The sequence below is a fragment of the Chrysoperla carnea genome, chromosome X, assembly GCF_905475395.1.
Source record: "Chrysoperla carnea chromosome X, inChrCarn1.1, whole genome shotgun sequence".
NCBI classification, from domain to species: domain Eukaryota; kingdom Metazoa; phylum Arthropoda; class Insecta; order Neuroptera; family Chrysopidae; genus Chrysoperla; species Chrysoperla carnea.
In genome coordinates, this window is record NC_058342.1 from 28192635 (window position 1) to 28218760 (window position 26126).

The 26126-nt window shown below is 30.5% G+C and overlaps 1 protein-coding gene and 1 non-coding gene across 2 annotated transcripts in view; one reads left to right on the forward strand and one right to left on the reverse strand.

Annotated features, from left to right (window-relative positions):
* The window catches only part of LOC123303040 (probable G-protein coupled receptor CG31760), a 159687-nt gene that overhangs the window by 48975 nt on the left and 84586 nt on the right, over window positions 1-26126 (forward strand). The gene's annotated exons all lie outside the window — the stretch shown is intronic.
* Window positions 13859-13940, reverse strand: Trnas-gcu. The gene has a single exon. It is a non-coding gene; the product is annotated as a tRNA-Ser (tRNA).

Sequence of the window (26126 nt, forward strand, 5' to 3'; positions counted from 1 at the left end):
TATAAACTTATATTGTGTTTTGTAATTAAGATTCGATTCAATGAGTTTACTAAATAGAATAAATACTATCCAGTTAGTTCATACTCATTTTCAATAGATGGCTTACTATATTTCTAAATATTGTAACATCTACATCACATCAGTCTTCAGAAAACACCAAGCATTTACATAATTGAAATCATTCATTGTACTTGTAAATAGGTACAGAATATCCTGCGCTTAAAAAATATGATACTTTCGATTAGGTTACGAAATCTTCCGAGCAGAGTACCAACTAACAACTTTTAGTAAAAGGTTTATTTTGTTTTGAATGTAAATGAAATCCAGTTAAATGAATTACGAAATTTTGAAGAGGATTATCCGATTATTAAAAAACAAAGAAAAGGATATTTTGATCATTTTCATCCCGGTTGGACCTGGAAAAAAAAACTAATTAAAAGTTAAGACATTAATTTCAGGAATACAATTTTTTTTAAATTTTATTTTCAATTTTGAGTATTATGATATAACTTGACGTAAAGTAAGAATATAATTTAACTAAAATTGACTTCCAAACATCAGCTTGAAAACTTTGGTTTAATTGTAGTCTTCGTTTTTTCGGAACTTAAGAATATATGCAAGGATTGAATAAAACTAGGGATTTCAATAAAACTTTATAAATACATTTTTTCATTAACAAAGTTTCCAAAAATCACAAAAAATTCGTAGGTCACCGGGCTTTTTATTATTATTTTATCGTTTAAAGCTGGCTGAAAAAATGATGAATCATATAGGTTGTACTTTTCAAGTGGATATTTCTTCAAAAAATCTAGAGAGTGTGATAAAAAAACTATCTAAAATATTTTGACTATCTTGTAGTTTATAATAAATAATTCCATAAAATTATAAGGTTGCCATTGATATAACAACAAAATTTTAATTTAATTATGTGTTCATCATTTGATAAACAGAGATGACTATAGCTAGAGTATTGATGATTGAAGAGCGATATCTATATTATCAAATTTATTCATTGATTTGAGTGAAATATAATATTTTTTTCGTTTTTTGTTCCAGGTATGTGAACCAAATCCTTCTGAAATATAAAATTGATTAAGAAAAAAAGTAATTCTGCTTGGAGTAAAATCGTAAGTTTCCAAAATTGAAAAAATTGTTTTCTCAGTAGCAAACACATTTTTATTTTTTAAATAAAAAACAAATGATCTTAAAATAATACCTTTTTCTGCTGCTACCAGTATGTGTCTCTTTTTAATAAATTACTCAATTGCGGTAGGTACTCTGAATTTTTCAATGTCAATCAGGTCAATATGAATCAATATTCTCTTGAATTTTCAGACATCCAGTACTTTTAATAAGTTGTATTCCGTTTTTTGATATGTACTGTATAAATTGTATAAATAAATAAAGCTTTTCAGGTTTATGTTGAGGATTTAATCATGCATAATAAAATTTATTTACCAAGTATTTCAAAAATAAGAAACACTATAATTTAATTTTACACGGGTATTTAAGCTTAATGAAATCTCATAAAAATTCAATTGAGATGGATTAGGATGATAACTATTATTAAACAAAGAAGAAAATTTTTCAGAGAATACACCCTTAAGCTATGACCATCGAGTCATGACAGGACACCCTGTATAAAGAGAAAAAATAGGGCACCTGCACAGCAGTCTCTAGAGACTTTATATATCACTCTGTAACTTTTTTTAAATACGTAAAAAGAGATTTTTGACTATCAAAACTCTTCGAAATAATTAAATATGGGTTAGGTTAGGTTAGGTTAGGTCGAAAAACGAAAAAACTAAAAAATACTTTCGAAATTTTCGAAAGCTTTCACATTGACTATTTGCGCAACTAACTCATGGCTTACTTATGATATTTGATACCTAAGAAACACATTCAACTGGGTTTTACCAAAAAACGAGCGGTTTATTTCATTTTTCTTCACTATAATGATTAATTACATCTTGTACATCTTGTAAATCTCAATTTGCGAATATGTATCTCTATATATTGTAAATGCGAAAGTGAGCATGTTTGTTTGTTTGTTTGTTACGCTTTCACGCTAAAAGTAGTGAATGGTTTTTAATGAAACTGTACAGCAATATACCTCATACTTCAGAATAACACATGAACTATAATTTATAAAGATATATTTATAAAAAAATTTAAAAATCAATTTAATTGGAAATTGACATAAATTACAGATTTCTGTAAAAATAGTCATTTGACATTACCATAAATTACAGATTTCTGTAAAAATAGTCATTTGACATTACCATGAATTACAGATTTCTGTAAAAATAGTCATTTGACATTACAATATATTACAAATTTCTGAAAAAATATTAAATATAAAATATTTCACGGCCTTCTTTTCTGATATACTCAATGACTTATTACGACTATTATACATTTAAAAAAATAGAAAACCATACATATATTTTACCTGTGTAAACAATCCTTACCATTATTCCGAGCGTTATAGAAAGTAGATAAGCGAGAGCAATCTTTATCAATATTTACTTTTTAACCCAGCGAAGCAGGTGGGTATGACTCTAGTTTTTGAATATATATTAATGTTTTGTAAATAAAGAATGTGATATTAATTCACACTGGAAATAATATAATCTTTGAGCGTTCAAATTAAAAAATTTGAATTTTTTTTTTGTATTATATGAAAAGAAAAAAAAATGTAATTAAATTTATTTATTATATTTGACGTGTCAATGTCACAAATATCCTTTAAAGAGTGTGACACGACACAGTCAAAGAAATAACAACTTGTTTGTACTTATCTGTTTAGTAATATTTTCCACGAAGGTATAGACCTATGTACTCAATCGAAGATCAACAAGGAAGAGTGCGGCTGTGCTATAAATCTGTTCGGCAACCCTTACCCTTAAAACACTATTCATGGGGATGTCTGATGTTGCTATAGCCGGAGCCAGACATTGAGAATCTTTGAAAATTCAACCCATGTTCGTAAATGCTATTAGAGAAGAAATTAGGTTTGGCTAAGTTAGAATAGCTGTCCTGAGATGGTACACGCTTAGACCATGGGGTCCGTTGTGATACCGCAAAAGGGTTGGCCCATCCTCGGGCACTATTCCATGAACCATTTGGAGCTGTTTAGGAACCACAGGAGTGCTTTTACTTCAACGGACTTCAGGTCGGAGAGCTCGTCAAAGAAAAGCTGGCTCAAGGGAATCCACCTCCTCGATGACACGAGCTATGCAGTGAGAGTGAAAATGAGACATCGTTTCTTTCTCTTCCTCACTGTGATAGCTCTTGCAGTAGTCATGAAACACTGTCAAGCCCTGGCGTTCAATATCTTTTAATAAGAATTACCTTATTAGGGGAAAATACGACATTAGTGATGGAGCACTATTACTCACGATTGTTTTTTATTATAATTCCATAATACTGAACATTAAGAACAGAACCGGATTACCGGACTATCATCTAGTTTTGTGCGATAAAGGGATCAGGAGCATTTTCCAAAAATATGCCATAGCATTTCCCCTTAAATTCTTGAGAGTATAGAGTAAATATGTTGCTTGTTACCATAAATTTTCAAAAAAGAGGGTAGGGACGCCAGTATGACGTCTCGACCTCGAATCATTTTGGGGTGACTCGAAAAGCCTCAAAATTTCTTTTTATTGAACATATAAAGGTTAATAGCAATATAAAATTTAGGAATCGCTTATATTTAAGCAAATTATCGAAGAGAATTGGGGAAATCCGTTTTAGTGGCTGAAAAAACGCGTAAAAGTGTAAATAGAGTCGTTAAATCTATTTTGTAAACAATTGATTGCTTTTTTGAAAAGCGCAATCGTATATATACAAAAGGTAATGTTTTAAAATATGCCATCAATAATTGGACACAATTTTCTTTGACTAGTAACAAAAAATTACTCCAATATTTTTGCGATTGTATTACAAAATTTTCTTTGGCGCTTAGACACAAATATGTAATTTTGAAAACTACTGCCATCTTGAAATTTTCTTTGTTAATCGATCAAATTATTTACGAAATTAATACGCTCAATTTAATCAAATTTGTCTTTTGGTTAATCCGATCCTGATTTTCTACAGTATAAATATTTTAATGTTACACTTTCACACTTTGTGAAATTGTAAAAGTGAGGGGATAAATGTATATCTGTTTTTATGCATATACATAGAATAATATTTTATCGCAATTCGATCATGACATTAAGTATAGATTATCGATTTTCTGTGCATAATTTATAGCCTACGACTTACGTTCTTTTTTAAAAAAAGGCACACTTTCTTGTGCATATTTATGGCTAATATTAGTCTTGATAGCTGTTCTAGCTCCAATTTTGTATCTCATTTATACTCGATCGGCAAGTGAAAGCAGAAAACATTACTGCTACTTTTACAGATGATACAGCAAACCTAGTATCAGACTCGGATCCAAATGTAGTATCGGAAAAACTTCTTTTGAGTCTACACCAAACTCAGAAATGGCTACATAAGGGGTGGATTCATGCTAATACAAATAAATCGCTCCAAGTAATTTTCACCTTTCGCAGGAGAATCTGCCAATTTTATCATCAGTTACTCTTAAAATGGCATGATACTACAAAACGAAAATGTCAAATATCTGGGTATGCATCTGGCTAAATGTTTAACTTGGCGAAAACATATATGGTTCAAAAGGAAAACAATTAAATAAATATCGCGTAGAAATTGAACTACTCAGTAAAAAGGGATTGACTTCAGTAATTCTTTCTTTCTCGTCCGATTATAAAAATATCTTCGCTTTACTCAAAAAGAATAAGCTCGTCGGTTTTTACATACTCAGCTTCGGATACAGCGTATTCTATTTATGGACCGGTGGTATGTTGAACAATACAATATTTAATACTCTCTTTTTTTTTGATAAAACAATTTATTCTCCATATATTAATTTAAAATAAAAAAAAAAAAAACCTTTGTGGTATTAACACGGGATAAGACTTTAAAAAAAAATTGAAAAATTAATAAAAACATCAAAAACAAAGAAAAATTAATTACACGTTTCAAACAATTTCACTTTTTTTCACCCAGTATAAATAAGTAGCATTACAAAAAAAAATACTCTACCTGAGAATTTGTGAGGGTGTAAAATAATTTGGGCAATCTGTTTTTTTGATCAATTCGAGAGAATTACAATACTTTGTCGAATTTTCTAAAATGTATTTTATAGAGTCTTTCTCAATCTCGTCAAGACGGTTCAAAATAAATCGATTTAGCAAAACTTGTTTTTCCATTTTTTAAGTTTTTTAATATTTTCAAGGTATACTAAGTTTAGTTCCAAGTTTGTAACGCTTTTTTGGTGTAGATGTACATACAATAAACTAATTAGTCCATTTTCGGTTGTCTGCCCGCCCGTCGACATGATAACTCAAAAATGAAAAGAAATATCTAGCTAAAATTTTTATAGCGAGCTCAGGGCGTAAAAAGTAAGTTTGAGTTCGTAAACGAGCAACATTAGAACCTAAAAATCGGTCAATGAGATCTTATAAAACGTTAGAACAAAAAGAAATAGAACAAAAGTTTAAATGTAAAAAATTTTCCGTATTACACACATTTTTTCATAAACATCACTGTTTTCGCGTGAGGGCGCATAAGAATATTTTAAGGTATGTGTTGTGTACACACATTAACAGTGTTATACGAAAGTAAGTCGGCGGGGAACGTTCTAATATCTTGCATATGAAACGACTAACAGCTATATGTTCGGTTGGCGCCACAGTTCGGTTGAAAATTTTCGAAAACCCAATCGAAGTGTGACCGAAAAGTCGCCATAATTGTGTTGCTTTCTTTAAACTTTTCTAATTTATTAAAAATAATGCATGCACTGACATACAACACTTTCTATACGGGGTATTTTAAAAATTAACTCAGTCAATTGTTTGTTTTCACTTTTTTTTTTTTTTTTTAAATAATTAGAAACGAAATATTCAATTTTGTTAAAGGGCACTGCAATTCGTTGGAATCGATCGTTTTGAAGAAAAAAATCATTTTCAAAGTCATTACCTTAGGTATTAGCATGAAATTAGTAACCAGGTAGTTAAGTGCCCAGATCATAAACAACATCGAGGTCTTTTGTTTACAGACTGTCCTCAGTAGTGTATACATTATGTTTACAAGTAATTAAGAAGTTGGTGAACAAAGAAAGCAAATTTTTGTTTCAGAACACTTATTTTTTTATTTCTACATTCTTATTTTTAATAGCTATGTACACAAATTACTTTACAGGAAACTTAACAGAATTTTGAGGTTATTCGATTCGACGTAAGTATAACGCCATTTTACATTTTTGAAATTATTTGTAACAAATCTAAAATTTTTGTAAGCATAACACTTAAGTAACACAAACATTGAAAAGCAAATACACTAGCCAAAAAATTGTTTGAAGACAAACAAAGAATCCCGCACTATTCTTATGATCCACGGTCAAATTTCTTGGAATTTCGATAAATTGTCTCAATGGGCATTATGATCCAAATACAACCATTTTCGAGTTATGGGCGTTGAAACAGAGTTAGAACCACCAATCCTGTCTGTAGACCTTCCATAAAGTTTATTAATTTATATTTTTGGGGAAAATATGATTTAAACAAGTAAAAACAAACAATTGACTGAGTGATTTGTTGAAATACCATGTATCGACAGTGTTGATTACTCTGTCACATTACACATACATACTTGTCACACATAACTGATATACCCATATAATACATACTATACAATTTGCACATAATTTGCGCCCTAATGGGTAAACAGTGATGTTTACGAGAAAATGTATCAAACAAAAGTTGTTTTGTTTTTATAAGGAACATTTTTTCATTTAAACTTTTGTTCTATCTCTAACGGTTTACAAGAAGGGTCCTACGGACCCAAGACCCAATTGATCTATGTTGCTCATTTACGAACTCAGCCTCACTTTTTTCGTCCTGAGTACGCTGTAATTTTGTCTTGATATCTCTTATCGTTTTTGAGTTATCGTGTTGACAGACAGACAGACAGACAACCGGAAATGGACTAATTAGGTGATTCTTTGAACACCTATACCAAAATTATGTTCGTAGCATCAATATTTTTAAGCGTTACAAACTTGGGACTAAACTTAGTATACCTTGCATATTACATATATGCATGGTATAAAAATGTATTTTTATATCAAGTTGATACGATCTTTACCGAAATAATTAACTAATAAATTCAAGTCACGTTAAATGGTTCACATTTTAAATGAAATTATGGTATCAAACAAAAACCTTGCATCAAATTAAATGCAACCACAAAAGGTTGACGATTGTTGTTAATTAAAAAGTAGAACCCTTTTTCTTTTTTTTCGTGCGTAGTTAGGTGAATTGTATTTGGACATGAGATATCATCGAATTTTATTTAATTAATCTAATACAGTACACTAAAGACGTCATTCGTTCACTAACAAATTGACATGGCAACAATTTGAAAGTTTCATATTTTGACGTCACGCGCTGAATTACTCATAAAGAAACCTGCCAATTATGTCACATTTATACCATGTATATATGAAATATATAAAGGTATACTAAGTTTAGTCCCAAGCTTGTAACGCTTAAAAATATTGAAACTACGAAAAAAATTTTGGTACAGGGTATTCATATAATCATCTAATTAGTCCATTTTCGACTGTCCGTCTGTACGTCCATCCGTCTGTCCGTCTCCGTCTGTCTGTCAACACGATAACTTAAAAACTTAAAGAGATATCAAGATGAAATTTTTAGGTCGAGTTTGCAAGTCAGCAACATGGGTCAAGGGGGTCTTGTAAATCGTTAGAGATAGAACGAAAGTTTAAGGGTAAAAAATGTTGCTTATAAAACTATAAACAACTTTTGTATGAAACATTTTTTCATAATCATCACTGTTTAATTTCAAATTTTATAGTATATATTATATGGAAATTATGGTTATGAGTGTGTGTATATGGTTATATGTGTGTGGCTGTCTAAGAGTGGATATTTTTCTTTACTTGTTTTCTTTACTTGTGAAAAGTTGTTAAGTTTTTTATAAGGAATAACTTTTACGCTTAACCTTTTGTTTTATCTTTAACGGCTTACAAGATGAATTATTCTTCATTTGATTGAATGAGCAAAATAATTACAATTTAAAATTGGCATATGTCGGTCAATTTTGAAGATAGTTAATTTGTTTTATGCACAGTTTTTTAAGTAATTTGCATTTTCTTCAATTTCCTCCCTGCTCATACCTCCTGGTGCACCTTAATTTTGTTAGGACTCGACAGATCTTTATTTCTAGTGCCAAGATGAAATTAATTAACAAAGTTTCATTGTGGTACATATTTTGCCGCCAAACTGTCATATGTAGTCTTACTTTACCAGTACTTTGACTATAGTTTGCTAGTAATGCTATCAACATCTAATACTAACGTTTATTCTAGTTCAAACGATTGTAAATATAGATTTAACTTCCAGGCAATATCAAATATTGTCGTAGGCTACTTTCTTACGGATCTTTGAAATTCAATATATCCCTAAAATACAATATGTTTAATATGAGCCTACGGTTAAATTATCAATTAGATATATTGACCAAAGATGCTACTTATTACGTAAATTATTAGATTAAATTATGTAATCCATCTGCAATTGTTTACATGATCAATTCACGTTTGCATAATTGTTTTCTTTCAGATTCTGGTACTTCCATGATACCGTAGTAAAAATTTGTCCAAAATAACGAAATTAACATTACAAGTGAAATTTACAAAACTTGCACTTGAAACATATTTAAGAACTCTTCATTAAATTACCTTTTTGCTTAAAGCCCTTTCAAAACTGAACTGATTTTGAAAACCGATTTTCGGGTACGGATTCCTATACTCGTACTTGCCATACAGCTAAGAACACTCTCCATCGAATTGCCTTTCAAACGAAATAAAAAAATCAGGCTAGGTTCATTTGTTTAGGCGCTACGATGCCATAGGCAGACAGACAGACAGAGACACACATAGCTCTCAAACTTATAACATCTCTTTTCTTAGTTCGGGGGTTAAAAATCATTTCGTTCACCAAATTTTTATCATAGCTACAAATGCTATCCAGTACATTTAATTTTGGTTTAAAGTACATTTAGGTTTGGTTAGGTTAGAGTGGTTGTCCTTGAATGGGGCACGCTTAGACCTTTATATATTTTTGGGGAAAATATGATTTAAACAAGTAAAAACAAACAAATAACTGAGTTATTTGTTGAAATACCATGTATCGACAGTGTTGATTACTCTGTCACATTACTTGTCACACATATATAACTGATATTCCCATATAATACATACTATACAATTTACGCCTAATTTGTGCCCTCATGGGTACACAATGATGTTTACGAAAAAATGTATCAAACAAAAGTTGTTTTGTTTTTATAAGGAACATTTTTTACATTTAAACTTTTGTTCTATCTCTAACGGTTTACAAGAAGGGTCCTACGGTCCTATGACCTTAGAAGGTTCTTTCTGATGCCGAAATAGGATGATCCATTACCGTTCCATACCCCATGAACTATTTGTAGCTGTTTAGGAACAGCAGGTGTGCTTCGAGGTTAACGGACTTCAAGTTAGATAGATTGTCAAAGAAAGACTGGCTCAAGTTAATCAACCTAGTCGTGACACGAGCTATGCAGTGACAGTGAAGATGATACATGGTTTCTTCATCCTCCTCATTGCCACAGCTCCTACAGTAGTCATGATACATTTCTAGGTCGTTCAAATTAGCAATTTTGCTAATAGAGGCTTTTAGAAGTGATATTAGATCTTTGTAACGCCCACGATTATACTCACACCATATCTGTCTAGTAGTACCACAAGTACGTGTCTCCCTCCATCTAATATTGTCATTTTTTAAGGTATCCTCATTGAGGAGCAACTTACAGGTCGCAAATGTAACTCCCGGATGTATATTGATGCTTGTGTCCAATAGCATTGTGCGTATTTCTAGCAAGCTCATCGGTTTATCAATTTTATGGAATGTCCCTGTATACCAGGGATACCCATACTATATTTACATTTAACTGTAGGTGTTTTAATTATAATCTCACCCGATTTTTAATGTTCCGGTACTTCAGAGCACCTATAATTACACTTTTACATAATTGATGAAGTGAATAGTAAATGATAAACTAAAAATAGTTTCGCAGTTGTATAATTTCACGTCAATTATACCATATTTTTTGATTGACATTAATGACACAGAAAAAAAACCATTGCCATTTTTATGAACGGATTCCAATTAACAACTATTACATGTAGGTACTAGAAGATTCACCAACGTGATTACGACAAGCGTGCGATATAGGCTATAATCATCATAGTTGTATGTTACCTATACATACTAGGGAGGTTAGTTGCATTAAACCTAATACTTTTTGACATGGGCAAGCGGCAATCTCCTTGAAAACCTAAAATAACTGACCAACCACTAAAAATGTGAATACGAAACTAAACATGTTTGTACTTTTCGTAAACCTAGGACCAAAAGCATTCAATTGGTACAAAAAACAAAGTGTGAGTGGGCTATTAATTGTATTGTTTTAATACCATGCAAGGTATAGTAAGTTTAGTCCCAAGTTTGTAACGCTTAAAATATTGATGCTACGCACAATATTTTGGTATAGGTGTTCATAAAATCACATAATTAGTTCATTTTCGGTTGTCCGTCCGTCCATCTGTGAACACAACTTAAAAACGAAAAAAGATATCAAGCTGAAATTTCTACAGCGTACTCAGGACGTATAGAGTAAGGTCGAGTTCGTAAATGAGCAACATAGGTCAATTGGGTCTTGGGTTCGTAGGACTCATTTTGTAAACCGTTAGAGATAGAACAAAATTTTAAATAAAAAATGTTCCTTATCAAAAAATAAACAACCTTTGTTTGAAACATTTATTCGTAATCTGTAAATTTTATAGTATTTATTATATGGGAATATCAGTTATGTATGTATGATATGTATGTATGTGTAATGTGAGTAATCAACACTGTCTATGCATGGTATTTCAACAATTAACTCAGTCAATTTTTTGTTTTCGCTTCGAAAATGTTTTTTAAGGGTAAAACCGCAAATTAAAACACTTTTTACTCCTGTGATTTTAACCACTTGAAAGTAAAAAATCTGCTAAAAAATTGCCATTTTCAAAAAATATTTTTCTCGTCGAGTTTTGATCGAATTCAAAATAATACACCTCAGATCTTCAGCTTGAAGCTTAACCCCCGAGAACCCCCGAGAAAAGTGGGTTTCTATATGTTTTTTAGGTCAGTTTTCCACAATATTAACATGGAAAGCGGAATAACGAGAAAATTCGCCGGTACACACCAAACTTTTAAACAGTAGTTTAAGCGTGTTTGTACAATACTCAGACAGATAGACAGACAGAGTTATTTTCGCATTTATAAGTAAGAAAGTAAACATTTCAAATTTGGCATCTTTTCGTGGATATTTGCATTCAAGTATTAATTCGTACTCCTTAAAACTAACCTCATGAAATGTACTTTGAGTGTACAAAAGCATAATCAGAGCGGGGAGGGAAGTTTTAGGTTTTGTCTAACTAACCTCCCTAGTATATAATATAATTGAATTGTTACATGTACAGTGGTCGGAAGTATTTAGTTTATGCTCAATTTCCGTTAAACCTCACACTCCCTATGTAGCCCTTACCATAGGTTTCCAACCAACTATATAGGGGTACATATATATTCCAATTCATAATGTTATAGTAGTGAGGACCTGTCAATTTATCGTCATATGCAGTTTATAGAGTGTTTGTTTGATATTATGCATCAAATATTTGACAACAGGTTTGTGATCGAACTCAAATAAGATTGTGTTAAACTGCAAATAAAACCTTCATCTCGAGAAAATGTCTTCGATAAATTACGATACACTATTTTCCATATTTTTAGACCTCCCCATTCCTTTCCTGTCTCATTTCGTCACATTTTTCCTCCCCGCGTAAGCCTGCCTACATATACAGGTCGTTCTGTTATTGACTGCAGATCGTTGGCCTACAAAATAAGCTCATAAAGACGAACAAAAAAGCTCTTTACCAAATTTCGATCTGAAGCCAGATTTGGGAGATGTGCCTATGGGAAAATAGAAAGATTTATGAATTCACAAACCTATCAAATTCATGAAATTAGTTGGTGTCACTTAGAGGAGATCTCAGCATATATTTATCAAAACGAATAATTGTCCGTCTTGCCAAATATATGCCAAACGTATGTGATATTCGCACGATTAGTTGCTTACAACACTTAATTTACCAAGAAGGGTAGTGTAGGTTTTAATGAGTTAGTTTTTATAATAACAAGTAGCCAAATAGAGTTTTTTTGTAATAATTTTGCCTTCCACTATGATAAAACACATCCTCTCTTTAAGTAGTGTTTTATTGGTTTCATTCAAAATATTATTGAACTGTGATTCGCTAAAGATATATTAATTTATTTTGGTAATTATCTCGCAAAGTAGGCCTCGTATCCAAAAGTGGAAAATGACTTTTTCCTTCGTCTTTATGAGCGAACTAACAATTAATATAAGCATGAGGTATAAAATGAAATGTAGCATAAACTACAGTTAATACTGTCAAAAACACAAACATTATTTGAATAGGTGTTATATTGTGTTGGCCTGTATGTCTGTGTCCTGTTTCGATTCATCGAACATAACACGTTTCATTTGATAGAACAAATAATAAATAAATATAAAAATAAAAAACAAAAACAAAAAAAAAAAAACAAAGAGCATTATCACACCATGAATCCAAAATACCAAATATTTTTCAAACAATCATATTCATGAAATTTTTCTTGCATTCTATTTTTCATTGGATATATTTTCTCTTGAGCTCCATAAATATAATATTGTGGATTATAAGATTCTTACTTTCGTGGACAGAGTACTCGTTGTGTGCGTAGTCTTGGTAGGGACAATAAAATCGATATCAGCGCTTCTGAATAATTTTGGCGATAAAGGAGGCTGTTATGACTAATTTGTAATTCTTTACATGTTAATGTTATAGAAAATGTCAAATTAAAATTATTGAAAAACACTAATTAATTAAACTTAATGCATTAAAAATTTTGAAAATAAGAAATCAAATTGCATAAATATAATTTTTTAATGTAAATTATCATAATTATTTATTTAAATTTGACAAAGTAAACAATAAAATTGGATTTTAGCGTTTGTTGCGGAATCCTAACTTTTTTGAAAATAAAATTCAACCCATGCTAATTGGTGAAATCGGTGAAGTATTTAATTCAAGAGACCACCTAACAAGCATGTAGAACCTTATCGAGCCCATTTGCTGTTTGGGTTTTATTTAAATAAACAAGATATCGTACAGAATTTTGTATATGGATGTTGTGTGGCGTTCATAAAAAATTTTGTACAAAAGTGTGAACAAAAGACATAATACTGTCATTATTTGAATATCCATACCATTTTGTTTCATAAATATATGCACAGATTTGATTTTTGTTGTAATATAACGGTGAGTACAAGAGCGAGGCAGACAAGGGTGGGTTTTTGAAAACGCTATAAAAATCATTTATTTTTTTATCATCCCAAACTGTGGGAGGTTCCAGGGGAATTTTGGCTAAAAGGCTTGATTTTTTTAAATATGAGGATGGACCAACTTTTAATCAAATCAGAATATTTTTTGGGGGAGGGGTTCGATCTTGGGGGTTGTCCTATATATATATATTTATATTACAAATATGTAATAATCGACCTTAAAGAAAATAAGAAGTTTGTTCTTATTGTCTTTAAGTTTAAAAAAATTCGACGAGGATGGGATTCGAACCCACGCGTGCAGAGCACATTGGATTAGCAGTCCAACGCCTTAACCACTCGGCCACCTCGTCGTTACATCGAAACCATACAAAAATTTAACATTGATTCCTATGCTTGTTTATTGTTATTTATTTTTAAAATTTCTTTCAAGCTGAAAATTTTATAGCGTGTTCAGGACGTAAAAAGTGAGGTTGAGTTCGTAAATGAGCAACATAAGTTAAGTGGGTCTTGGGTCCGTGGGACCTATCTTGTTAACCATTAACTTTTGAACAACTTTTGTTTAAAATATTTTTTCATAAACGTCACTGTTTACCCGTGAGTGCGCAAATTAGGACAAAAGTTTGGGGCTCATTTTCTCCATATCTTCAAAAGATAGAAGGTTCAAAATTTGCAGGTAGCTTCAACTATAATAGTTTTTTTAAAACATTCTCGAAAACGAAAAAAAATTCTAGAAAATACTCCAATATTCTCGAAAACCAAATAAATGGCGGTCGAAGTAATAGTTTTTGTAAGTAATTACAGATGGCAAAAAGGTGATTTCGAAAAATTCCAATTTCTTTTTACAGCTTTTTCAAAATCACACACTTTGCTACTGCATCCTTTATAAATATTACCTGTAAAATTACGTAGCCTGCCTCTGGCTTTGGCTCGTAGAGTACGCAGAACTATTTTTATTCATCATTGATTACTATGTCAATCAGATACTTCAACTAATGTATAACATGAACATTTTGTTTAATCTATAATTGTGATTAAAAATAGCACACGTAATGTGCATATACAGAGTGGCGCTCATTCTGAATGAATATGAGAGAGTAGTCAAAATCGTATCATTGAAGTATAAAGAATCTATGCGCTTGTAATGGTTTACTTTTTTAATACGTCCCCGAGCAAAAAAATTTGAATCAAATATTATTAATATTGCCCTTATTTATGAAAAGACAACAACGATTTTAGCAACTGGTTTTGTAAATCGGACTCATTCGTCTCCTGAATGGAATTCTGGTATCTTACACACTGTGTTCGCAAATCTTCAAAATCAAACTTTTCCTTTTTAATAATAAAATAAAGTTAATAATACTTATTATAAATTTATTTTATTTTATTTGCTTTTCTTGTAGTCCTTTTTTGATATAATAATCTGGCAACATTGCAACGTTGATTATCAAGGCTGGCACTACTCTTCAAAACATGAGACACATCATATAGAGTAAGTTCATTCCACCTTACATATGTTTATCATTCATTATCTCGGTAAGATCTAACATAAATTGAACCAACTCTACAGTTAATTAGTATTTTTGAAATTATTCTAACCTAACTTTATTTATAAAGAAAGAATAAAGAAAAAATTCGATATAAAAAAATGGGTCGGAAAAAGTTCTATCAAAGAAAAAAACTTGGTTTGCAAGAAACTCAACCAAATTTTAAATGGGAAAAATAAATTGAAAATACCTCAAAAGTGGTTATTTATGATGAAACGTTAATTATTTTTTAGTTCATAAAGCATAGTATATTCGGAAATAAAATGATTTAGATACATTTATTATTTGTAAGTGTTAATTTTTTCATATAAACAGTTAAAAGCTGTGATTAGTTTACTACTAAAGATAATTTGTCTTGAAAAAGTTTATAATTATCAAGAAACTTCATTCTCAATCAATATTTAATATAATATAGCAATGTTGCCATATCTTCTTGTATAATGTGCAGACAAGTCAATTTGACATTTTTTTTTTAACTTTTGAAAATCAAAATTAAAAGAACTGTATACGCGATTTTAATGATGTTTGGTACAAGTCATCACTACCGTTATATCTGTATATCATTCGTTTTTTATAACTTGCTTATCGCTACGTCAATTTATTTACGTTTTTCTTCATGATTTTAGCTAGCTTTTGAAACTTTTTAACTTTTGAAATTTGTTTAACGAAAACTATAGTCGCGAAAGTGTTCAAATTTCACGACAAAAATGTTTATTTTTATCTTTTTTTTTTCATTTGTGTATCGTCCTTACTCCTTTAAAGATAGAGACTCATTTTGAGCTTTCAATATGAACTTTTTTTTATAGCCGTCCGGTACTTGCATATGTGATAAAAAATATCTCTCTTTAAAAAAATATCAAACAATAAAAAAAAAAATGCTAACAAAATTGTAATACTCATTATTAATGTGGAACATTTTGGTATAGTTTGTAAAAGTATAAAAAGTATGTTTTTTTTCCATCGTTATATGTTCGATAAATTCGATATTCGATGTGATTATAACAAATATTATGTATAACTGTCTAAAAACATTGCAACTGATTCCGCACAAACTTCTATCCCTGTTTTGCATCTTCTTTCGAAATTTTTTTTTTAAATTGCCAGAGAAAGTTCATGTAATGGGGTCGATTTTGAAAAACTCCATTTTTTAAAATTTCCGCGGCTTTAAGGCCGCAATATCCGAATCAAACCTTTTCAATGTAATATCTGTGTGTGTGTACGTATGTGCGTATGTTCGTTCGGATTCTTTCGCCTCGATTATCTCGTGAACCAGTTTTGACATTAAAACGTGACTGGGCTTATTCGACGTCTAATCCTGTATTTAAGAACTTTTCTAATTAGTTGAGCCGTTTTTTAATGGTAATAAAACAACTGGAAGAAAAGTGAATAAACAGAATCTGAAAAGTGAATAGAACACATCGTTTTTCTATGGAGACAATGATCGTTCCAGCATAAGCTGCAGTATATGTTTATATGTTCGAAGAATAATCTAGGAAGGCTTACAATACATTTTTTTAAATATTTTTCCTCCTCTGGGAAGTTAGTCGTGTGAACTACAGGGGTCGCACTCACACGACTTCAGTATTACACCGACTATGTACTGCCAATTTTTTTTTTTTTTTTTTTTACTTAAATTGCGATAACATTTTGACCTTTGAATTTTCACCCCTTTTAAACTATTAAATGGAGTAGGCATGATGATTACTGAAATTAAAATTTGAAGCTTCTTATAGCTTTGCAATGTTCTCTATAGTCTGCAATATTTTAAAGTTTCGTAAACAAAAATCTCTCGAAACTAAACTTGAGGAAATGACGCCCTTTCGTAGTTTTAACATTATCAGATAGGATTGCTATGAAATTAGTTACTATTGACCAACATTTTGAAGGTACATACCAATTTACAACCTTCCATCTGTTATATAGTTTCGGAGAAAACCTGAAAAAAGAACATATTTTTCTCATTAATATTCTCTAATTTCTTTTATTTTCTTCTCTTATTCTTTTTAATTAAGCGTACTCGGCAAGTTCTTTCTAAATCAAAAATAAATTTTAAAAATTTATTTAAATAATATTTAAATTGTTGACAAAAATGTTATTTTATGAATGCTATATTTATAAAATAAAAAAACAAACAATTGACTGAGTTAATTGTTGCAATACCCTGTATAGAAAGTATTGAATGTCAGTTGCGTACATTATTATTAATAATTTAGAAATGTTTAAAAAACAAATACAATTATAAGACCTTTTGATCGCCATAGAGTTTTTTTTTCTTCATTTTTTTGAGAATTTTTCACAAGAATACTATAATTAAAGCTATCTGTAAACTTTTAACTTCGTATCTTTTATACCTTTGGAGAAATTGGACACCAAAGTTTTGTCCTAATGTGGTTTATATAATAACGGTTTACAAAATGAATCCTACGGACTCACGTCCCAATTGAGCAATGTGGCGAATTCAAGTTTGTAACGCTTAAAAATATTGATGCCACGCACAAAATGTTAGTATAGGTGTTCATAAAATTACCTAATTAGCCCATTTCCGGTTGTCCGTCCGTCCGTCCACCTCTAGACACGTTAACTCAAAAACGAAAAAAAATATCAAGTTAAAATTTTTATAGTATGTTCCTATTTTTATGGGTCAATTGGGTCCTGGGTCCGTAGAAACTCATCTTGTAAACAGTTAGAGATAGAACAAATAATTACATATCAAAAAAACTATACATCTTTTGCTTCAAACATTTTTTCGTAAACATCACTGTTTACCCGTGGGGGTGCAAATTAGCCGTAAATTGTATAATAAGTATTATATGGAAATATCAGTTATACATGTGTGACATGTATGTATGTGTAATGTGACAGAGTAATCAACACTGTCTATACATGGTATTTCAACAATTAACTCAGTCAATTGTTTGTTTTCACTTGTTATATATAGATTTTATGGACCAAAATTTTGTTGGTATCATCAAACATGGGCCTAAAAGTTTGTATACTTCGATATATTTCATTTATACAGGGTATTAAAATAAATTATGAAAGTTGCGTTTTCATTTAAAAGAAAAAAACCCTTTCGGCGAAAAATGATTATTAACGAACGATAATTATTCAACAATTTTATTCAAAATTATTTAAATTAATGATGGATATATTCATAAAATAAATAGAACGGTTTATTGCACATACCATCTGGCCCTGTTTTACTCAAAAATGATATTCTAATTGGAAAAATAAGAGAATTTTAATGAAATAGAAATGAAAGTGATTTTTATTTTAATTGATATACCGGGTGATAGAAAAGCATTGGAATATATCACACTTCTGGTCGCCCTATTAGCTCACTTGGTTAACCGTAGAACCGCACCCATAATAAACTTTAAACAGTACCCAGGAGGTCTGGTGTACCCCGTTAAAGAAAACAATTTTTTACATAAGAATAGACAATTTATTAATAATCAACATGCATAGACTTTTATGGCACTTATTTCAGTCTCATGTTACATAATTAAACTAAAATTTTTGCAAATTTTTTTTTGGTGCTCTAAACATATAAAACTTTTACATTTTTCACATCGAGTGCGTGATTTACGGTCTTTTGACCTGGGACATAATGAACATCTACCAGATTTTGAATCCGAAGAAGATGGAGCATTAGAAGGTCGTGTTTTTTCTAAAATACCGCCAATACTTATTTGTAGCATCCAATAATTAGTAACTTATATAATTATCTTAACTGTACCCAGAGGATGCTGGAGTACCCCACACACGCGAAGGGGTACCCCTTGGAAAAATCGAAAAAAATCTAAAAAATTTTTCTGTTTCAGAATTCGAAAAAGCTCAATTTATAAGGTAACTTTGTCCCAAAAAATTCAAAAATCGGGTTTATTTGACGATTGGACGAACATTTACCAAACTGTGTTTCATTGGGCTGGTAGATTTTGAAAAAATCGAGTCCTAGGATCGATTTTTGGCGATATCTCAAAAATTACCCGTTCAATCGTTAAATGAACCTGATTTTTGAATTTTTTGGGTCATTTATACCTTATAAACTGTGTTTCATCAAATTCCGAAACATAATTTTTTTTTCGATTTTTTACCATTTTTTGAAGGGGTACCCCTTGGAAAAAATCGAAAAAATCAAAAATTTTTTTCTGTTTCAGAATTCGATCAAACTTAGTTTATAAGGTAATTTTGACCCAAAAAATTCAAAAATCGAGTTTATTTGACAATTAGGCTAGTAGATTTTGAAAAAAACGAGTAATGGGATCGATTTTTTGCGGTATCTCAAAAATTATCCGTCCAATCGTTAAATGTACCCGATTTTTGAATTTCTTGGGTCAATTCTACCTTAGAAACTTTGTTTCATGAAATTCCGAAACAACAAAATTTTTTGGATTTTTTGCAATTTTTTGAAGGGGTACCCCTTGGAAAAAATCGAAAAAAATCAAAAAAATTTTTTTGTTTCAGAATTCGATAAAACTTATTTTATAAGGTAATTTTGACCCAAAAAATTCAAAAATCGAGTTTATTTGACAATTAGGCTAGTAGATTTTGAAAAAAACGAGTAATGGGATCGATTTTTTGCGATATCTCAAAAATTATCCTTCCAATCGTTAAATGAACCCGATTTTTGAATTTTTTGGGTCATTTATACCTTATAAACTGTGTTTCATCAAATTCCGAAACATAATTTATTTTTCAATTTTTTACCATTTTTTGAAGGGGTACCCCTTGGAAAAAAATCGAAAAAATCAAAAAAATTTTTCTGTTTCAGAATTCGATAAAACTCAGTTTCGATCCGTTTTAAAACAAAAAAGTTATAGCCAATTTTAAATATATTTTTTCACTTGTACCCCAGGGTACAGTTCTAGGGTTAAAGCGTTACCAATTCCGTCCGCAGTAGGCGTAGGGTATCGGGTTCGATTCCCGAAGTCGCAACAAACACTTAATAGTTGTGATGGGCTGGTTTATGCATGAAGGAGGTGCACTCAGCCTCTGAATATGGTAGTTTCACAATGGGCTCTATAGCCTAAGTGTGTCCTTCGTAGACAGCCAATATAACTCAACCTAACCTACCACGCTTCTGTACCGCATTCTGTACATTTAATTTTCATAATTCTAGAAATGAAATAATCCTGATATCAAAAGCGTGAAATAATTGATATTATGTCAGGATCGAAAATGACTATAATGAGATATTAGAACATAAACACAGAACATAAACACAAGGACAATAGCTTATAACAGAATGACAGAATGACAGCATTATGCTCTTTTGTGAGTGTTTCAAATGTAAGACTATAACTTTCTATGATAGTGTTTACCATGACATCAAAAATTACCGACAAAAAATATGTGCATCAAGAATGGTTTTTGCTATTTTGAATTTCAATTTGAAAATTGGTAGTGAATTTCCATTTGTAAGTAGGGTTTTCATTCCTCGGGTTTTGGGCTGGAGTCTCCGATTTTCGAACCGTCTCCGTGCAACGTTTAACATCTCTGGATTTAAATGAAACAAACATGCACCCTCTCAATAATTTTTTGAAAACATAATAAACAAGTAATTATTGAAGTGCTGATGACGCAATCGTTTGTTTCTTGACATCACGTAAATAAAGAAAGATATCCACTCTTAAATAGCCACACACACATAACCGATATTCCCATATTAATACATACTAGAAAATTTGCATCTTACTAGCGCCCTCGTGGGTAAATAGTGATTGTTGCAAAAAAATGTTTCAAACAAAGGTTGTTTATTTTTTTATAAGGAACATTTTTTACATGGGTTCTACGGACCCGAGATCCAATTGAACCTATGTTGCTCATTAACGAACTCGAGTTCACTTTTTATGTCCTAAGCACGCTATAAAAATTTCAGCTTGATATCTGTTTTCGTTTTTGAGTTATCGTGCTTACGGACAGACAGACGGACAGACAACCGGAAATGAACTAATCAGGTGATTCTATGAACACCTATACCAAAAATGTTTTCGTAGCATCAATATTTTTAAGCGTTACAAACTCGGGACTAAACTTAATATACTATGTATATTTCATATATACATGGTATAAAAATGGAGATAATTTATTTACTTCTTTACTTTTCTTTAAACACATAAAAATGGGAACAACTTATTTACTACATTATTATGTGAAATTTTACATATTCGTTAACATAATAAAGAACGTCTTACAATATCTAACACCACAAAAACAAATAGCATACACATTCAAATGAATTATGTTCTTCCTACAAATTACCTAAATGCATACAAAATAAATAGAGCTTTTGCAATTACTAACTTTAGAAACTCTCAAGATACCATCGAAAAACCGTCCATTTGCAAGCATGCTGGTCTGTTTTTAAAATATGATTTAAGTAAAACTGTTCCATACCTACTACATTTTTTTGAGATAAGTCTTTCCTGGTCAATAGGGTATTCCACTATTTTTGAAAAAGTACTTCAAAATGTTGATTTTGCTAATAAAAAACCACCAAAAATTTTCGCTTTCTTGCCAAAAACTTAAATTAAATTAAAAAAATTTTTTAAACTGTCAAAAACGCGGGCATCCAATTTGATAACGTAATATGGGTATCATTATACGAAATAACACAAATAAGTCTGACAGATATATTCATAGACATCTGATTATAATATAAATATAAATACTTATCTATGTATATATTATACACAACTGTCTACACTGAACTGATGGTCTATGACTCATACCGCTATGACACAGCAGGGCTTACCCGCGTTTTAGGTTACGTGATATACAGTTAAAAAATTACGATTTTTAATTTTAATAGAAAAAAGTGCTTTTATGACTCGAAATCAGAATATTTAAGCATATATTTACAAAAATTTTAACTTTTTTCAAATTTCATGATTTATTTTTGCCTAACGATAATACCCTATTACCACAGCAGGACATTTTCGTCACTCAGACGTCTGAAAACCTATCCAAGAGTAAAATGGGAGAGGATAGGCTAGCAGGATTGGTTTTGATGGCCATTGAAAGACAAAAGACAGCTGAGCTGATGTCAGATGCAGGACTCGATATGTTTAACGAAAAATTTGTTATGCATGTTAGAAAAATTGATTTACATTAAGATGGGAAGATTTTTAATTATTATTATTGTTGTTGAATTTTAATTCTTCTTATTAATATTATAATTTTAATGAAATACTGATTTTTTAAAGGAAAGACTGTTTTTTATAATTTGTGTTACAATTACAAGAAACGGTTGATGTTTTTTGTATTTTTATTAATTATATATTCACTTAAAATTTATAAACTTGTTTATTTAACTACAAATTTTTTTCAATTAATTATCCCTTTTTTCTACTATTGGTGCCCCCTGAATAATTTTATTCTAGAGACGGCTATGACTGTGGGATGGAAATCCTACTTACAAATGGAAATATATTAACCATTTTCAAATTGAAATTCCGGTTCGAATCCAGGCAGTGTGAACAATTTATAATTATTGGGAGTGCAGAATTTATCATATTGTCGTCGCTTGGATAAGAACGAAGTAACCGACTCCACCCACATCAAAAATGTAATTGTAAAATATGTTTGTAATTAAATAAATAAAGATTAACATATAATGGTGTGGGTGGCCTCTGTGATAAGGCGTATGTCACAAATACGGAGGTTAAATCCCCATTATTAAAATTAATTAATTCAAATTGAAATTCAAAAAAGCAATAACCATTTTTGATGGCACGGTAAAGAGTGTAATATGACTATGAATATGACTATGTATGAAACTAATATAACAATAATTGATGAAGCATTAGTATAACGTATATCTTTGATTTATAATCAACATTTGTATGATCGCATCAAACAGCAACAGCATAGTTACTATCAAGTAGAAGTTTGTTTTATCCAAAACGGTGTTAAATCACAACAATGTTAAAATTATTAAACAAATTATTTGTAATATTATGCATTGGCGTCGCCAAGGGGGTAGGGAAGGTAGGGGCAGATGTGCTCCTCTAGAAATTCACAAAAAACGGTTCAAAGCAGCGGCTTGCTTAAAAATTAATAAAAGTTCTTCTGAATTCAAAATTTCAGTTATCGGATGAAATTAGAATCAATCAAGCTACCAACAAATATCATCGAACCATCTTTTATATTTTTGGGAAAATGGGAACTTAATCTTCCCTAATGTAGACTCGAGAAAACAAAGTTATTTACGAAAAAGTGAAAAAAAAACTGAAACTTACATTTAAAATTTGTTCTTCCTCTTGCGGTTTATAAGACCCCATAAACTCATGTTGCCAATTTACGAACTGAAACTAAGAAACTAATTTTTTGGGTCCGCAGCACGATATAAAAAAATGCAGCTCGATATCTCTTTTCGTTTTTGAGTTATCGTGTTACTGGACAGACAAACGAAAATGGTTCAATTTTATAATGAAATTTTGTTTATTTAATCAACATTTCTAAGCGTTACAAACTTGGGATTAAACTTAATATACTCTGATATATTTCATATATAGGATACAAAAACGAAATAAAATCATTTTTTACGACAAGTTTTTGGGAAAATGGTGCCCATGCGATGAAAGGGAGAAAAATGAATGGTAGAAAAAGAAAATTTTTAGAAGGTCCATTCGAAAATTCAGAAAAAGTCCACGGTTTTCACCAGTATAAATCTGGTATCCAATGACTGTGATCACCCCGAAATTTAACTCTATTAATTTATGGTAAAATAGATCTAATTTTAAAATAAAAATATATTTTCGCATTTTGTATCCGATATTTTTACTATTGCCTGCAATTCATACTTTTCCCATTCTCCATTAAGCAACTTGCTCCCTCTTTGCCATCGGCTGGCAACGCCCCTGATATTATGTATAGAAGTGAGTGTAGAATCAGGGAAAAACATTAACAGCTATACAGGAGTGTCGTCAGTCAGTGGGCAAGTCACTTCATTTGATAGATTTAAAGATGATTTTGCTTAAGGCTGTTATGTATAAATTTGAAACATTCAGTGTAATGTTTTAAAGATTTCTCAGAAATGTTCATTTGTAGGAAAAAAAATTCATAAAAAAAAAGCGGTTTTCCGAATAAGAATGGTTAAAGTTACAATTGAATTCCAAGCACTGTGATTATACCCGTTACTCTATCGATTTGAAATTTGGATATATTCTACCTTCCCTGGGTATTGTTCCTTTTCGAAAATCTTGTTAATTTTCGAAAAATAAAAATATCAAGGGCAGTTAGAATATATTTTTTAAATTAAACCTATTTTACCATAAATCTACCTGAAAATACAGTTTGATCAATGAAAATGAAAGTGAAATTTTTAATTCAGTATAATTTTACTTTTTAAAGTAAACGACTAGACTGAATTATTTTTGTGAATTTATAGAGCAAGCAGCTGCCGCTTACTGTTTTCTCTCAGCGACACCCATGCAGCTTCGTGCTTTTTTAAAGCCATGCATCCTGTTACTTATACTTATAAATGTGAAAGTTTAAAAGTTTGTATGTTTGAATGTTTGAATACTTGTTACTCAATCGCGGAAATACAGATAGTTTATTTGCCATACTTAATTAAAATGTTTATTTCTACTTGAAATTTGCTATAGATTTGTTTTATGGAACATTATCGCGGGATCAAAAGGAAACTCCGGCTACTTTTATTTGAGAAAAAGTATTATAACTATGCTCTGAAAAATTAAAATCTATGAAATTGTGAACAAAAAGGAAGCGTTTGTCTTTTTTTGAAGTTGAAATTGTGTTATTTTAATAAAGCATTAAAAGACACAAAAATTTATATTATGATTCTAGGTATTACACATTACCCTATGTATTGTATAATATTTATATTAGTATAATATTTATTACAAAAGTGATGTTTGTTATGTAACATTGACAGATTTATCATGACATGTATTAGAGTATTCTGTGATTCATATAATGTGGCTGTAGGGTAATTAAACTTTATAAAGTTACACTCATTTTTTTTACTGAGTTATTCAACTTGTTATGATTTTTTATTATGCTTAAGTTTAAATTGGAAATTTTAAGTTTAAATTGGAAAGTATGCAAATTTTTTTGACAGTGCAAAACTTGGTCAAAAAAATATCGTAGAGAACGGCCTATCAAACCCAAATTTTATCCAATTTGGATAAACCAAGTATGTAATCCTACTAATTTTGGGTCATACTTTTCAAATTTTTTATCAAAATTAATCTAGCTCTAATAAGTTTCAAAAATGTGGACACCTGGTCCCGGAATTAAGCACATAAGTGATAGCTAGCGAAAATCTGATATCACAGCTGAAAAGAATGACCCAAAATTAGTGAGTTTCAAAAAAAATTCCTATAAGATCGGATCAAATTTGCTTGACTTATCATAGGCAGCTTCTATTTTCTACCACCAGACAGCGCTAGAATCAGTTCCCATGGCGAATAAGTTTTTATAGGAAATTTTCCTGTATATATATCGAATTAAATAATCAATTTATCATGAGAAGACTTTTTTTCATTTTTTACAGACGCAAAATAAAAGATATTATGATTGATCTTCAATTGCGAATATGATATGTGTTGTCTGGGTATTCTTGTTTTGTTACCAAAAAAAGTATTTTCACAAGAAGAAGCAGCATTATTTCAATTGAATGAAATGATTGATTATTATTTAAAAAAAAAAAAAAAAAAAAAAAAAAAAAACGAAGTTATCTTTAAGTATTTACACAATTGACACATACTAAAAATGAAACAATATTCGTGTAGACGTTTCTCTGTTCCCGCCAGAGAATTGGAACATTGCCTGGCGTGCCAGCATTTTCCTCTGTTTTATTATTAAATATTCTTCATGTATATCTATCTATAAGACACGTTTTCATACCAAGGTATACTAAGTTTAGTCCCAAGTTTGTAACGCTTAAAAATATTGATACTATGAACAAAATTTTGGTATGGGTGTTCATAAAATCACCTAATTAGTCCATTTCCGGTTGTAAAC